This window comes from Heptranchias perlo, chromosome 32 (assembly GCF_035084215.1).
Source record: "Heptranchias perlo isolate sHepPer1 chromosome 32, sHepPer1.hap1, whole genome shotgun sequence".
NCBI lineage: Eukaryota > Metazoa > Chordata > Chondrichthyes > Hexanchiformes > Hexanchidae > Heptranchias > Heptranchias perlo.
Genome location: NC_090356.1, coordinates 2,712,260 through 2,729,678, shown reverse-complemented (window position 1 = coordinate 2,729,678; position 17,419 = coordinate 2,712,260). Strand labels below are relative to the sequence as shown.

Below are 17,419 nucleotides of genomic sequence, written 5' to 3'. Positions count from 1 at the left end.
GGGTGAGTGAGTGAGTGAGTGAGAGGGTGGGTGGGTGATTGAGAGGGTGGATGAGTGAGTGAGCCAGGGGGTGGGTGAGTGAGTGAGAGGGTGAGTGAGTGAGCGAGAGGGTGAGTGAGTGAGCGAGAGGGTGAGTGAGTGAGTGAGAGGGTGGGTGGGTGGGAGGATGGGTGAGTGAGTGAGAGGGTGAGTGAGTGAGAGAGGGTGGGCGAGTGAGTGAGTGAGAGGGTGAGTGAGTGAGAGGGTGGGAGAGTGAATGAGAGGGTGAGTGAGTGAGAGAGGGTGGGCGAGTGAGTGAGTGAGAGGGTGAGTGAGTGAGAGGGTGGGCGAGTGAATTAGAGGGTGAGTGAGTGAGAGAGGGTGGGCGAGTGAGTGAGTGAGAGGGTGAGTGAGTGAGAGGGTGGGCGAGTGAATTAGAGGGTGAGTGAGTGAGAGGGTGGGCGAGTGAGTGATTGTGAGTGGGTGAATGAGTGAGTGAAAGGGTGAGCAGGTGAATGAGTGAGGGTGAGTGAGTGAGTGAGAGGGTGAGTGAGTGAGCGAGAGGGTGAGTGAGTGAGAGATTGAGAGGGTGGGTGGGTGAGTGAGCGAGAGGATGGGTGAGTGAGTGAGAGGGTGGGTGAGTGAGTGAGTGAGAGGGTGAATGAGTGAGTGAGTGAGAGGGTGGGTGAGTGAGTGAGAGGGTGGGTGAGTGAGTGAGAGGGTGAGTGAGTGAGCGAGAGGATGGGTGAGTGAGTGAGAGGGTGGGTGAGTGAGTGAGTGAGAGGGTGAGTGAGTGAGTGAGAGGGTGAGTGAGTGAGTGAGAGGGTGGGTGAGTGAGTGAGCGAGAGGGTGGGTGAGTGATTGAGAGGGTGGGTGAGTGAGTGAGCGAGTGCGTGGGTGAGTGAGTGAGAGGATGGGTGAGTGAGTGAGAGGGTGAATGAGTGAGTGAGAGGATGGGTGAGTGAGTGAGAGGGTGAGTGAGTGAGTGAGAGGGTGGGTGAGTGAGTGAGAGGGTGAGTGAGTGAGTGAGAGGGTGGGTGAGTGAGTGAGAGGATGGGTGAGTGAGTGAGAGGGTGAGTGAGTGAGCGAGAGGATGGGTGAGTGAGTGAGAGGGTGGATGAGTGAGTGAGCCAGAGGGTGGGTGAGTGAGCGAGCGAGAGGATGGGTGAGTGAGCGAGAGGGTGGGTGAGTGAGTGAGCGAGAGGGTGTGAGTGAGTGAGCGAGAGGGTGGGTGAGTGAGTGGGTGAGTGAGTGGGAGGGTGAGTGAGTGAGAGGGTGAGTGAGTGAGAGTGAGTGAGTGAGAGGGTGAGTGAGTGTGAGGGTGAGTGAATGAGAGGGTGAGTGAGTGAGAGTGAGTGAGTGAGAGGGTGAGTGAGTGGGAGGGTGAGTGAGTGAGAGGGTGAGTGAGTGAGAGGGTGAGTGAGAGGGAGGGTGTGAGGGAGGGTGAGTGAGTGAGAGGGTGAGTGAGAGGGTGATTGAGAGGATGAGTGAGTTAGAGGGTGAGTGAGAGGGTGATTGAGAGGATGAGTGAGTGAGAGGGTGAGTGAGTGAGAGGGTGAGTGAGTGAGAGGGTGAGTGAGTGAGAGGGTGAGTGAGTGAGAGGGTGAGTGAGAGGATGTGAGTGAGGGGGTGAGTGAGTGAGAGGGTGAGTGAGTGAGAGGGTGAGTGAGTGAGAGGGTGAGTGAGTGAGAGGGTGAGTGAGTGAGAGGGTGGATGAGTGAGTGAGCCAGAGGGTGGGTGAGTGAGCGAGCGAGAGGATGGGTGAGTGAGCGAGAGGGTGGGTGAGTGAGTGAGCGAGAGGGTGTGAGTGAGTGAGCGAGAGGGTGGGTGAGTGAGTGGGTGAGTGAGTGGGAGGGTGAGTGAGTGAGAGGGTGAGTGAGTGAGAGTGAGTGAGTGAGAGGGTGAGTGAGTGTGAGGGTGAGTGAATGAGAGGGTGAGTGAGTGAGAGTGAGTGAGTGAGAGGGTGAGTGAGTGGGAGGGTGAGTGAGTGAGAGGGTGAGTGAGTGAGAGGGTGAGTGAGAGGGAGGGTGTGAGGGAGGGTGAGTGAGTGAGAGGGTGAGTGAGAGGGTGATTGAGAGGATGAGTGAGTTAGAGGGTGAGTGAGAGGGTGATTGAGAGGATGAGTGAGTGAGAGGGTGAGTGAGTGAGAGGGTGAGTGAGTGAGAGGGTGAGTGAGTGAGAGGGTGAGTGAGAGGATGTGAGTGAGGGGGTGAGTGAGTGAGAGGGTGAGTGAGTGAGAGGGTGAGTGAGTGAGAGGGTGAGTGAGTGAGAGGGTGAGTGAGTGAGAGGGTGAGTGAGTGAGAGGGTGAGTGAGTGAGAGGGTGAGTGAGTGAGAGGGTGAGTGAGTGAGAGGGTGAGTGAGTGAGAGGGTGAGTGAGTGAGAGGGTGAGTGAGTGAGAGGGTGAGTGAGAGGGTGAGTGAGTGAGAGGGTGAGTGAGTGAGAGGGTGAGTGAGTGAGAGGGTGAGTGAGTGAGAGGGTGAGTGAGTGAGAGGGTGAGTGAGAGGGTGAGTGAGTGAGAGGGTGAGTGAGTGAGAGGGTGAGTGCGTGAGGACCATATCCTGAACAGGAGTGTGATGGAGACAATTGGCACTGACCCCAAACTGTGGCTGCAAATCCTCACCTTTTACTTCACATTTCCAGAATATTTAAAACACAGTCACATGGAGCACAATTGTAAACAATTTTACAACACCAAGTTATAGTCCAACAATTTTATTTTAAAATCCACAAGCTTTCGGAGGCTTCCTCCTTCCTCAGGTGAATGTGGAACTATTTTTGGACTATAACTTGGTGTTGTAAAATTGTTTACAATTGTCAACCCCAGTCCATCACCGGCATCTCCACATCATGGAGCACAGGCTCTCCTCATGGTGGCAGTGTCGACACAGGGATCAAAGTGAGCAAAACACGAGCTCAGTGTCGATACAGTGATCAAAGTGAGCAAAACACGAGCTCAGTGTCGACACAGGGATCAAAGTGAGCAAAACACGAGCTCAGTGTCGATACAGTGATCAAAGTGAGCAAAACACGAGCTCAGTGTCGACACAGTGATCAAAGTGAGCAAAACACGAGCCCGCTGCCAGCTTCAGAACAAAATGCAAATTAATAATATCATTACACACAGAGTGTCCCGAGTCAGTGCGAGTTAATGTTCCCATTACACACAGAGTGTCCCGAGTCAGTGCGAGTTAATGTTCCCATTACACACAGAGTGTCCCGAGTCAGTGCAATTTAATGTTCCCATTACACACAGAGTGTCCCGAGTCAGTGCGAGTTAATGTTCCCATTACACACAGAGTGTCCCGAGTCAGTGCGAGTTAATGTTCCCATTACACACAGAGTGTCCCGAGTCAGTGCAATTTAATGTTCCCATTACACACAGAGCGTCCCGAGTCAGAGAAGTAAACTTTAAAAATAACCATCTTGGCGATGTTTCGGTTCCCTCCCCACCCCCGATGGGAATGCGTACAGTGGGGTCGAGGGTTCCTGAATAGAAATCAGAAAGTGGGCAACATCTGCAATGCTTTATCTGATCAGCACTGGGTGCGGGCAGTCGGGCTCTGAGCTGCGAGGCTGTCAATCACACAGACTGACAGGGCTCCTCAGAAATCCTAAACAGACTGCAGTGATTACAGGAGGTAGATGGAGCTGGGTTGCTACCCGGATGAAGGCTCTGCTCTGAGAACTTTCTATGCCTGGGACACTGGCTGTTCCACGGGCTGGGACACTGTCTGGGACACTGGCTGTTCCACGGGCTGGGACACTGTCTGGGACACTGGCTGTTCCACGGGCTGGGACACTGGCTGTTCCACGGGCTGTTCCACGGGCTGGGACACTGTCTGGGACACTGGCTGTTCCACGGGCTGGGACACTGTCTGGGACACTGTCTGGGACACTGGCTGTTCCACGGGCTGGGACACTGTCTGGGACACTGGCTGTTCCACGGGCTGGGACACTGTCTGGGACACTGGCTGCTCCACGGGCTGGGACACTGTCTGGGACACTGGCTGCTCCACGGGCTGGGACACTGTCTGGGACACTGGCTGTTCCACGGGCTGGGACACTGGCTGTTCCACGGGCTGGGACACTGTCTGGGACACTGGCTGTTCCATGGGCTGGGACACTGGCCGTTCCACGGGCTGGGGCACTGGCCGTTCCATGGGTTGTTCCACGGGCTGGGACACTGGCTGTTCCATGGGCTGGGACACTGGCTGTTCCACGGGCTGGGACACTGGCTGTTCCACGGGCTGGGACACTGTCTGGGGCACTGGGTGTTCCATGGGCTGGGACACTGGCTGTTCCATGGGCTGGGACACTGGCTGGGACACTGGCTGTTCCATGGGCTGGGACACTGGCTGTTCCATGGGCTGGGACACTGGCTGGGACACTGGCTGTTCCATGGGCTGGGACACTGGCTGTTCCACGGGCTGGGACACTGTCTGGGGCACTGGGTGTTCCATGGGCTGTTCCACGGGCTAGGACACTGCCTGGGACACTGGCTGTTCCACGGGCTGGGACACTGGCTGTTCCACGGGCTGGGACACTGGCTGTTCCACGGGCTGGGACACTGGCTGTTCCACGGGCTGGGACACTGGCTGTTCCACGGGCTGGGACACTGGCTGTTCCACGGGCTGTTTCTTGGGCTGGGACACTGGCTGTTCCATGGGCTGGGACACTGGCTGGGACTCTGGCTGTTCCATGGGCTGTTCCACGGGCTGGGACACTGTCTGGGACACTGGCTGTTCCACGGGCTGGGGAGGATGGTGTCTGAGATAAATCCAAGAGGTAAGGAAAATCACAGTGTCTTACTGAAAGATAGGCGATACACCCTCAGGGCACCTCACACTTTCCCTGGGAGATAGTCATTTTTTGAGAAAAAAAAGTAATTAATTCTGGCAACTTCAGAGCCAACAGCCTCCGGGTGTGTTAATCCCATAGGGACCATTACTTAACCCACACAAACAGCCCTGGCTGTTAAACAACAAGCTTTCTGTTCCACTTACAAGGGCTCCTGCTAAAGAGGGAGTCTCATCATCAGGAGCCTGCTAAAGAAAGAATCAGTAGCGCAGGGCACTGGGGGAGAGGGGTTACTGAGTGACAGTGTGAGGGAGAGGGATTAACATCAGTAGAGATACAGTCAGTAACACAGGGCGCTGGGGGAGAGGGGTTACTGAGTGACAGTGTGAGGGAGAGGGATTAACATCAGTAGAGATACAGTCAGTAACACAGGGTGCTGGGGGAGAGGGGTTACTGAGTGACAGTGTGAGGGAGAGGGATTAACATCAGTAGAGATACAGTCAGTAACACAGGGCGCTGGGGGGAGAGGGGTTACTGAGTGACAGTGTGAGGGAGAGGGATTAACATCAGTCGAGATACAGTCAGTAACACAGGGCGCTGGGGGAGAGGGGTTACTGAGTGACAGTGTGAGGGAGCTGGATTAACATCCAGTAGAGATACAGTCAGTAACACAGGGCACTGGGGGGAGAGGGGTTACTGAGTGACAGTGTGAGGGAGAGGGATTAACATCAGTGGAGATACAGTCAGTAACACAGGGCGCTGGGGGAGAGGGGTTACTGAGTGACAGTGTGAGGGAGAGGGATTAACATCAGTGGAGATACAGTCAGTAACACAGGGCGCTGGGGGAGAGGGGTTACTGAGTGACAGTGTGAGGGAGAGGGATTAACATCAGTAGAGATACAGTCAGTAACACAGGGCGCTGGGGGAGAGGGGTTACTGAGTGACAGTGTGAGGGAGAGGGATTAACATCAGTGGAGATACAGTCAGTAACACAGGGCGCTGGGGGAGAGGGGTTACTGAGTGACAGTGTGAGGGAGAGGGATTAACATCAGTGGAGATACAGTCAGTAACACAGGGCGCTGGGCGGAGAGGGGTTACTGAGTGACAGTGTGAGGGAGAGGGATTAACATCAGTGGAGATACAGTCAGTAACACAGAGCGCTGGGGGAGAGGGGTTACTGAGTGACAGTGTGAGGGAGAGGGATTAACATCAGTCGAGATACAGTCAGTAACACAGGGCGCTGGGGGAGAGGGGTCACTGAGTGACAGTGTGAGGGAGAGGGATTAACATCAGTGGAGATACAGTCAGTAACACAGGGCGCTGGGGGGAGAGGGGTTACTGAGAGACAGTGTGAGGGAGAGGGATTAACATCAGTGGAGATACAGTCAGTAACACAGGGCGCTGGGCGGAGAGGTTAATCCAGCTCCCTCATATTATCACTCAGTAACTCCTCCCACCAGCGAGGAAGGGATCTGAACCCTAGTGAGGGTCAGCACATTCAGGAGAGGGAAAATTAGATTAAATTTTTTTAAAAATCTATGAAAGTTTCCGAAAAGTCCCCATACAGTTTGAAAATTGACACCCTACAAAAAATCTCAAAAGAAAGTGTCCCTTTAACCTCCAGTAATCCAATTTTTATTCACTCATTACTGGCTCGCGATTCTCATGGAATATCAGCCTGCTGTTCCGGGGAGAAAATTCCAGAGCCTTTTTTTGGTCTGTGATGTTATTAAAACATTGTCTAAAATACAAGCTGTGAATGGGTGGTGTGAGGCATCACTTCACTGTTCAGCAATGTGACAAGGGGCTGCAGCCTCTGCTCCTCTCATTCCCACCCAGATACACTTTCACTCCTTGGCAGGGTCTGGGGATTTATAGAGCCAACACAGCCAGATTCAGGCAAACATCACACACTGCTCTCCATCTAACCATTACTTTAGGAGGCTTTAGAACAGCAACAGGCCCACTGAGACTCTCCTCATTTAAAGGGGCAGTGTCTGCCAATGTTACATTTGATATCGTCATGTGTTTGAGGTCACAAGGGGGGAGAGAGAGGTCTCACTTTATTTGTTCCTGCCAGTGATGCATTTTGACGTGATTTAACTGGCAACCTGCCCACTCCAGGCTCCCAGTGCTGTACTGAGGGAGTGCTGCACTGTCAGAGGTGCCGTCTTTTGGATGAGACGTTAAACCGAGGCCCCGTCTGCCCTCTCAGGTAGACGTAAATGGTCCCACGGCAGTATTTGAAGACATTGTCCCCGGTGTCCTGGCCAATATTTATTCCTCAACGAAATCACTACAACAGATTATTTGGTCATTTATCTCATGGCAGTTTGTGGGATCTTGCTGTGCGCAAATTGGTTACCGTGTTTCCTATATTACAACAGTGACTACACTTCAAAAGTACTTCATTGGCTGTAAAGTGCTTTGGGACATCCTGAGGTCGTGAAAGGCGCTATATAAATACAAGTCTTTCTCTCTCTCTCTCGCTGGGTTTGAGGGTGTGAAGGACGGCCTAGTGACATTTTGTACTAACTCCAACTGTCATCGAAAGGCTGCCTGCAAATTCTTTTTTCTTTTGTGAAAATGAATCAGACATTTTTTTTATTAAGAAGCCGAAACAAAATATGATTTTTGCATTTTTCTTACCTCGTATTACAATAATAAGCAATAACCTTTTCATGAGCAGTGAAGGGACTGAGGGCGATCCAGTACAGAGCGGGATGGGGTAACCCGGAATTTATGGCTGTCAGATCTCAGCCAGAGCAGCAAGGGACAGGTTGGGGGCGGGGGGAAGAGGGGGAAAGGGAAGGGGAGAGGGTTCAATTGGCCTCAGTGCCAATGGGTTAGGGGAAGGAAGAGTCAGCCAGAGTTCCTACCCCTGATCGCCATCTAGTGACTCCTGCCGTTAGGTGTGTGTGTGTGGGTAGGTGGATGAGGACAGGATTGGGCTTGGCTTCGATGCATCCCATGGTTGAATATCCCGAAGACATGCGGGGTAATTTTCTGAGCTGGCAGTCCTGGTGAGGAGCGGGTATCGGGAGTTTGGGCACGTGCTTGCCCCAGAATGTAAACTTGGAAAATTGGCCCCTCTCCCAATTGAGAAATGTCTGCTGGATGAGTTAAGGAAGGGAGGAGGGGTGAAAAGCTCCATGGACTGTCAGCAAGAGTTACAAAACTAGGGTGGGGGTAGAGAGGAAACGTGGATTGTAAGGGATGAAGAGATGTGGTTTAATAAAATGCTGAATTAACAGAGAATGGGAGATGCCTTTATTATCTTTCATTGTTGCTCTATAATACAATTACTTTAATTTTCACCCTGAGTTACACTGAAATCCGTTCTCACTCCATCTGCGATTGGTAATAAACCTGTTTTTTTGGTTTGTATTCAGGAGTGCGAGGCAATCATTGACTGCTGTGTGGTGGGAAGGACTGGCAACTGTTAGCGAATGATTTTGATTAAGGTTTAAAGTTCCCTCTGTGCTTTTTCTCTCTCTCTCTCTCTCTCCTTTTTTCTCTCTCCGCTCAGTATTAGGAGTTAGCAGAAACCCCCCGCGGGCACAAGTAATAGACTTCACCGAGTGACTTATTGGATCCAAACGAGGTTTCTCGAGATCTTTCGGGTCTCCTCAGTGCTTTCAATGAAATGTGAAAGAGAGTCAAAGTACAAAGAGCAACAAGGGCAGCCAGCCCTGGGGCGACACTGTTTGCAGCACTGATAGGCTGAGTATCAGAACCCTGCCCTCCACTCCATCAGTCAGCCCCTGTAATCTATATCGAGAGGAGAAGGAGGGTGTGAGGGGAATGAGAGGGGAGGACAAGGCAGAGGGCACAAGAAACCAGATACAAAACCAGATTTAGTTGTTTAAAAATCATTTTTTTTAAGTACTGAATTCTTCGGAGGGAATATCGGAAAGACAGCAAGGTCAAGCCAAGAGATTTGGGGGGGGGGGTCTTTTTTATTTAAAGGGAGAGAAACAATCGGAAAATGGGGCTAAAGGAGACACCAAGTGCATGCAATTCACAGGGAGCTAATTTACTCGTCAGATTACAATGGAATCTGTGACCAGGCCTGATAGCAATTAAATGGATACCCATTGTATCCCAAACATTCAGCAGCATTAAAGGCCCGTCTCAGTGACTGACAAATGCGGCTAATTTCACGTAACTTAATCCCTTCACTTTAATATTTCAGTTTGCTGATGGAAGTTGAATTCTTGAAATACTGTTTAACCCTTTGGTAGATCACACTGGGCTGTCCCACCTCCACCCACTGGGTGACACTGAGCTGGCACCCACTGTTCTCACCCCCTCCGCACCCACTGTCCTCCAGAATGTTAACGGAAATCCCTCTGGAGAAGCTAGCTGGGCCCATCTGTTGCTGACTCTGCAGCCTGCCCACTTTGAGGAGTCATACCATGTGTAACCGTGCTGAGGCAGTAGAGAGCAGAAGGGATAGATTGATCAACAACAACTTGCATTTATATAGTGCCTTTAACGTAGTAAAATGTCCCAAGGCGCTTCGCAGGAGCGATTATCAAACAAAATTTGACACCGAGCCACATAAGGAGATATTAGGACAGGTGACCAAAAGCTTGGTCAAAGGAGCATCTTAAAGGAGGAGAGAGAGGGAGAGAGTTTTAGGGAGGGAACTCCAGAGCTTCAAATCTATGCAGCTGAAAGCACGGCCGCCAATACTGGAGCGATGAAAATCGGAAGTCATTACACTGCCTTGACTGTATTTGCAGGTTGTTTTGCACAGCGGATGCAGTGAAGCAGACACAGAGCTTGCTGCTGCTCTGAGTCCAGCCCTGGGGAGATACGATCGCCCGGCACTCTATGTGGTAGTCGTGTGAGCTGCAACACAACACGTCATCACCCAGCCGACACAGCCAAGTACTGTGTGCAACCACTGCGTACCCCCTCGCACTCCACCCTGACCGATTACTGCAGCGAGAGAGAAGGAGAGAGAGAGAGAGAGAGAGAGAGAAGGAGGGAGAGAGAGGAAGAGAGAGAGAGAGAGAGAGAGAGAGAGAGAGAAGGAGGGAGAGAGAGAGAGAGAGAGGGGGAAATGCATCTATCATCCTGCCGGGACTCGGAGGAGCTTATTCCCAATCAATCCTTCCTCCCTGCCCTCCGTGCTCACTCCCAAACCCACATCTCATCCAGCTCTCTTAATCCAGCACCAAATCCACAATCTCACTCAGAGCAGGTGCAGCAAATAGAAAATTTGCCACACAATTGGAGCATAGGGTGCACTCCTGGAGCTTAATAACATTGATGGGACAGTGTAGAGGGAACTTTACTCTGTATCTAACCCGTGCTGTACCTGCCCTGGGAGTGTTTGATGGGACAGTGTAGAGGGAGCTTTACTCTGTATCTAACCCGTGCTGTTCCTGCCCTGGGAGTGTTCGATGGGACAGTGTAGAGGGAGCTTTACTCTGTATCTAACCCGTGCTGTACCTGCCCTGGGAGTGTTTGATGGGACAGTGTAGAGGGAGCTTTACTCTGTATCTACCCCGTGCTGTACCTGCCCTGGGAGTGTTTGATGGGACAGTGTAGAGGGAGCTTTACTCTGTATCTAACCCGTGCTGTACCTGCCCTGGGAGTGTTTGATGGGACAGTGTAGAGGGAGCTTTACTCTGTATCTACCCCGTGCTGTACCTGCCCTGGGAGTGTTTGATGGGACAGTGTAGAGGGAGCTTTACTCTGTATCTAACCTGTGCTGTACCTGCCCTGGGAGTGTTTGATGGGACAGTGTAATTTACCAAAAAAGATTAAAAGGAAATAAACAGAAGAAACTTCACTCAGTTAAATCGTTATAAAAAGTCACATGATTCTCAAATGGTTATGAGGGGAGTGGTGTCACAGTGAAAGTACTGCAGGAGAGGACAGTACATCTTTAAGACAAAAAAAATAAGGAATTTCATTACAAAAACAAATTGAGCTTCAAAACAAATTATGATCAGTGCAATTATGGGGATTTTCATGCCTCGCTCAATCTGTTGTAATTAATAGTCCTGGACTGGACAGTGTTCCCGACTGGGCTGAACCTGCTCCTGTCTGGCAGGGAGCAGATGACAGAGATGATTTTCTATCTGGTCTCCATGTCACTTGGCTAATTGGCTGCAGGGAGTTAATGAAAAGTGAAAAGCTCCAGAAGGAAATCACAGTGGGGAGGGGGGGGGAGAGGAGGGAGAAAGGAGGGGAGGGGGAGAGGGAGAGGAGGGGAGAGGAAAGGAGGGAGAGGAAAGGAGGGAGAGGATGGGGGAGGGGAGGGGAAGGAGGGGAGGGGTGGGATGAGGAGGGGAGGAGGGAGAGGAGGGAGGGAGGGTGGGAGGCGGAGGAAGGGGAGGGGAGGGAGAATATGGGAGGGGAGAGGGTGGGAGGGGAGAGGATTGAGGCAGAGGAGGGGAGAGGAGGGATGGGGACGGGTGGGAGAGAGGGGGAAGAGGAGGGAGGGTGGGAGGCGGAGGAAGGGGAGGGGAGGGAGAATATGGGAGGGGAGAGGGTGGGAGGGGAGAGGATTGAGGCAGAGGAGGGGAGAGGAGGGATGGGGACGGGTGGGAGAGAGGGGGAAGGAGGGAGAGGAGGGGAGGAAGATAAGGGGAGGGAGGTGGAGCGGTGGGGAGGGGAGGGAAAGGAGGGAGGGGAGAGGAGGGGGCAGGTAGTTGAGGGGAAGCAGTCAGGCGGAGGGGGATGGGGTGGGGAGGGGAGGAGGGCTATGAGGGGAGGGGGAGGCAGGCGGAGGGGATGTGTGTGGAGGGGAGGGAGGTGGAGGAGGGGGAGGAAGGAAGGGGATAGGGAGGATGAAGAGGGAGGGGGAGAGGGAAGGGAGAGGAGGGTGAGGGCAGGAGAGGAGGGAAGGAGAGGAGGGGTGGGAGGGAGGAGATGGGAGAGAGGGAGGGAATGACGGGGAGGGAGGTAGGGGAGGGTGGGGAGGGAAGGAGGGTCACTGGGGTGGGAGTGAATGTGTGGGGAGGGAGGGAGGTGCGCTGGGACGGATAGAGGGAGGGGTCGGGGTGTGGAGGAATGGATGGGGTGGGAGAGGGATGGAGGGTTGGGGATGGTGGGAGGGGCTGGGGAGGAGGATGGGTGTGGATGGGGAGGAAGGGAGGAGCGGGGTGTGGGGAGGGGGAGGGAGGAGGTTGGGAGGACAGGGAGGGAGGGAGGGGGTGGGGAGAGGGAGGGAGGGAGGGAGGGGGTGGGGAGAGGGAGGGAGGGAGGGGGTGGGGAGAGGGAGGGAGGAAGTGGGGAGGGGGCAGTTTAACTGCCTCAGATTAGGTTGCACCTCACCAGTGACAGGAAATGAATAGCGCTGAGGATATGAAGACAGGAAAAGGTCAGAAGAGGGAAGGGAGCAACATTGAGTGTCTCTGTTACACTGTGTGTCTTAAACACACTGCCCGAGGGCCCCATCTCCCAGTCTACATGGTGACTAAAGACCTCACACCAGCGGAGATGTCTTCCTTACAAAGAAAGATGCCATTCTCTATTCTTTGGTGAGGCTAAGACTGATCTTCCTTTATCTTATGTTCTCCTCATTGTTTTGAAACTAAGGCTCATTACACGGACTCTCATTCTTCCTCACAGCTTCTTCCTACAATCTACAGGTTTTTAAAACCCAAGCTCGGTGTTAACTAATCACCACTGCCTGCTCCTCTCTTCTGCTTCTCTTCAACCTTGGTGTCCTTGCAAGTTCCATCGATGTGCGAGAGAGCAGGTGGGAAGCCAATGAAGAGCCTTCGCAGCGACCCTGAGATGACACCAGGGCAAACACTCTCGAGATTTACCTCAACCGGTAGTTTTAAACACCAATGGGATATTATTCTAAAGCAGTAAACCAATTAGAATCAAAGTCAGACTACAAGTTAGAACGTCACTGCCAACCAATCAGTGCTGGAGCTTTTACACAGAAGAAAAATATTTAACATAGTTCCAACTGGTTTTGTAAGTGACGAACGTTTCATTACAGGGCTGCTCATAATACAACAACAACTTGCATTTATATAGCGCCTTTAATGTCGTAAAATGTCCCAAGGTGCTTCACAGGAGCGATTATCAGACTAAATTTGATATCGAGCCACATAAGGAGATATTAGGACAGGTGACCAAAAGCTCGGTCAAAGAGGTAGGTTTTAAGGAGAGTCTTAAAAGAGGAGAGAGAGAAGTGGAGAGGTTTAGGGAGGGAATTCCAGAGCTCGGGGCCCAGGCAGCTGAAGGCACGGCCGCCAATGGTGGAGCGAAGGGAGTGGGGGATGTGCAAGAAGCAAGAATTGGAGGAGTGCAGAGATCGCAGAGGGTTGTAGGGCTGGAGGAGGTTACAGAGATAGGGAGGGGCGAGGGCCATGGAGGGATTTGAAAACAAGGACGGGAATTTTAAAATGGAGGCGTTACAATAAATTGTGGAGAATCTCTCGCCTTCTGCTGTCCCCTCAGTTTTCATGCACTGAAGCTGACTCTTGTTGCATTCAGTGTCATGAGCACTGGTTGCCCTCTGGCACCCAGCTCAACTGGCCAACATTGAGACAGCTGGCAAGCTATTCAACTGTGGTAGGCACCACGCCTGATCCCACTCTTATCCTCACCCAATGCGTGCACACGAGCCTTTTCCATCAATGGGCAGTGATCAGGAACAGGGTCCCTGGCTGACAGTTCGCCTCTCTAACACAGGGGTATTGAGGTTCTGCCCTTTGAGATCAGCTCCGTCCAGTGAGCAAACCTGCTGAGACTCTGCAGCAGCCATGAGAAGAAATTTAAATACTTAACAGGAATATACATGAAAAGAGAGGGAAAAAATATCTGGACCGTATACTCTGTGTTTTATGGTAGGAGTTTGCCTGAAACCTGTCAATCAAACCAATTTACCATATTTCCTGCCCAGTCCATGATGACTGTTGAAAGGATCAATCCTAATTGGAGACATCCGTCGCACACTTACAGTCAGACACGAGGTCAGATTCAAGGTCAACTGTCTACAGACATGAGCAAGGGTTGGACGCTTAAAGGGGCACTGCCATCTGCCGTGCCCAGCTTGTACATCGGTGAATTAGTCGCCAGGCTTGCCTGAGATGGCAGGAGTCTGCCAATCAGATACACTCTTGTTGACAAGTTTTTTAAACTCGTCCCTGAAAGATGACATCATCAACAACAACTTGCATTTATATAGCGCCGTTAACATAGTCAAATGTCCCAGGGTGCTTCACAGGAGCGTTAACCAGACAAATATTGACACCGAGCCACATAAGGAGATATTAGGACAGGTGACCAAAAGCTTGGTCAAAGAGGTAGGTTTTAAGGAGCGTCTTAAAAGAGTTGAGAGAGAAGTGGAGAGGTTTAGGGAGGGAATTCCAGAGTTTAGGGCCGAGGCAGCTGAAGGCACGGCCGCCAATGGTGGAGCGATGAGAATCGGGGATGTGCAAGAGGCCAGAGTTGGAGGAGTGCAGTCCTACAACCTTGAAAACTCTGCATTCGTCTGACACTGGCCTCTTGCACATCCCCTACTCCCTTCGCCTCACCATTGGCAGCCGTGCCTTCAGCTGCCTAGGCCCTAAGCTCCGGAATTCCCTCCCTAAACCTCTCTGCCTCTCCCTCCTCCTTTAAGTCGTTCCTTAAAACCCTCCCATTACCTGTCCTAATGTCTTCTTTCGCTCAGCATCGATTTTCTTGTTTGTAAATCGCTCCCGTGAAGCGTTTTGTGACGTTTTCTATGTTAAAGGCGCTATATAAATGCAAGTTATTGTTGTTGATTATATTCCTGTTTCTCTGATTTAATTCCACTCGTTACAATGGGCACTGGATCAAACAGCCCGGCTTCATTTGAATTCCGCTGTTAAAATCATCCCTGAAATGTGGAGGATTAATTTCCTCTGGCCTTGCGTTCTGTGATCAATATCCCGGAGTGTACTATGATCAGGGATCATTACAAAGCTGGATCTGATCCACAGTGAGTTAGACTGCACATCTGGGAGGTCCACAGTGAGTTGGACTGCACATCTGGGAGAGGCCGGAGACCACTCAACAATCCCTCTCTACCCAGCTATTACTTTATATAACACTGAACAGATACAGCACATCCCCTGGGTGTAAATATCCCCTGTGTTAGAGAAAATAATGACTGGTTGTAGATGTAGATGTAGTGTCTCTCGCTGGGTTTGTGTAGAGATAGCGAGTGAACGCGAGAGAGAGAGAGAGAGAGAGAGAACTGTGATAAACATTATCTCCGACCCTAGGGTGTGATTTTGTACTCGGGAGAGTTGGAGACCACAGCAGCCGTTACTCAAACACTTTCTATTCATGTTTGTGATCCAATAATGACAAAGAAAAGCTGGTGAATTAATTAAAGTGCTGCGTGTGTTACTGTACAGATAGCACTGACACCAGCCAGCCCAAGGGCCCGTGGGGTAAATCCTTCACTCCGTGGGGTACTGCGACAAACAGACCAGGAACGGCCCAGGATCAGCTCCAGGTCCGTGCCGAGTCAGTTTATCTCTGCTAGGCTGGGGATTGAGATTCTACACTTTGCTTCAGCTCTCTCCTGGGTTAGGGGGAAAAAAAAATCAGCCAGGATTCCCGCTGCTGATCACAGGCACGTGGGGACAGGAGGAGGCCATTCAGCCCCACAAGCCTGTTCCGCCATTCAATTAGATCATGGCTTACCTGTATCTTAACTCCATTTACTCACCTTGGTTCTGTAACACTTAATAACCTTGACCAACAAAATCTATCAATCTCATTTTTGAAATTTTGATTTGACCCCCCCAGCCTCAACAGTTTTTTGGGGGAGAGAGTTCCAGGTTTCCAATCCCCTTTGTGTCAAGAAATGCTTTCTGACGTGCAAGCCTAGTCTATACAACCTGTCCTCACAATTTAAGCCTTTTAGCCCTGGTATCATTCTGGGGAATCTGAGCTGCACCCCCTCCAAGGCCAATATATCTCTCCTGAGGTGCGGTGGCCAAAACTGAACGCAGTAGCTCCAGATGTGGTCTGACCAGAGCTCTGTACAGCTGGAGCATCACTTCCTCCCTTTTATTCCAGCCCTCTTGAGATGAAGGCCAACATTCCATTCGCCTTTATAATTATTTTTTGTGCCCGCCCACTAGTTTTTAGTGATTGCTGTACATAGACCCCGAAATCTCTCCGCTCCTCCACTGCTCCCAATTTCTGGACATTTCGAAAATGATGGCTGTCCAGTGCCTCTTGTTGCATCGTGTGGGTGTGGGGATGTTGGACAAAAACAGGATGGGTACTGGCTATAACGCCCTCTCCCCGGGGTTTAATACTCTGCTGACGCTATTAAATCTCACACATGATGAACCAGCATTCAGGAACAGCAGTTGTGAGAGTCAGAACCTTCAGGATAGGAGGGGACCTGAACCCCAGTGAGAGTCAGCACCTTCAGGAGAGGAGGGGACCTGAACCCCAGGGAGAGTCAGCACCTTCAGGAGAGGAGGGGACCTGAACCCCAGTGAGAGTCAGCACCTTCAGGAGAGGAGGGGACCTGAACCCCAGTGAGAGTCAGCACCTTCAGGAGAGGAGGGGACCTGAACCCCAGTGAGAGTCAGCACCTTCAGGAGAGGAGGGGACCTGAACCCAAGTGAGAATCAGCACCTTCAGGAGAGGAGGGGACCTGAACCCCAGTGAGAGTCAGCACCTTCAGGAGAGGAGGGGACCTGAACCCCAGTGAGAGTCAGCACCTTCAGGAGAGGAGGGGACCTGAACCCCAGTGAGAGTCAGCACCTTCAGGAGATGCAATTGCACAGTTGAGCAAACATTTGGAAAGATTACCAAACACAATATAGAGACAGTGTAAGGGTCTGGCAGGTATTATGATGTCAGACACTATCTGATGGGGTAGAAATTTGAATTGGAGGTGGCACAAACAGCAAGAGCGAATCAGCAGCCTGTTTTACCCCACTTTTTGGAAAAGAGAATGGGACGAGGTGTAAAACTCGCTGCCGATTCGCTGTCGCCCGTTTCGAGCTATTGCCCTGGACCAATCTCTACCCCGATATCTGTTCTTATTTCCCTCTCCCAGCAACTCAGGGCACGGGCGGAATCTGAAATTTTTCTTACATTTAGTTGTGAGCATGTTTTTGTGCTTTACAAACATGACAAGCACTGTAACAGCTGCTCCCTGTTACAAACTGCGACCGATTAATGAGAGGTTAATATTTCACATTAAAGTTTCATTTTAAAAAAACCTTTGACACAAATTTATTCTGAAAATCTGTCAGTCTCCGAGTTCAGATTCACCAACAAGTATTTAAAAAAACACTTTCCATACACAGCTTGCCTGATATTCGGGCAGTGAATGAAACCGCTGGGTTTAATGGTCGAAGCTGAGGTCTATTATGAATCTGTGCTGCAGTTTCAAGAGAAAAACCAGAGCAGGTTCTGAGTGGCAAGTGGTTTTGATCGAGAACAGTGGGGAAGAAGCAAAGTGAGAAATGTCAAAGCAAATTGCTGTTGACAGAGTTAATAACTGCACCTTACAGACATAATTACATGTAAATAAATAGTGAAATAGGCTCAGCTGGAGTCTGAGTGAAGACGGGCAGCCACTTGGAGCAACCACCAGCTGAGAACACCCAGAGGGCACGGGTTTAACCCTGAGAGTGCTGACACAGACTGGGCACGGGT

At 51.4% G+C, this 17,419-nt stretch overlaps 1 protein-coding gene across 2 annotated transcripts in view; it reads right to left on the bottom strand.

Annotated features, from left to right (window-relative positions):
- Positions 1-17,419, bottom strand: part of LOC137300922 (paired box protein Pax-7) — a 132,855-nt gene that overhangs the window by 18,894 nt on the left and 96,542 nt on the right. The gene's annotated exons all lie outside the window — the stretch shown is intronic.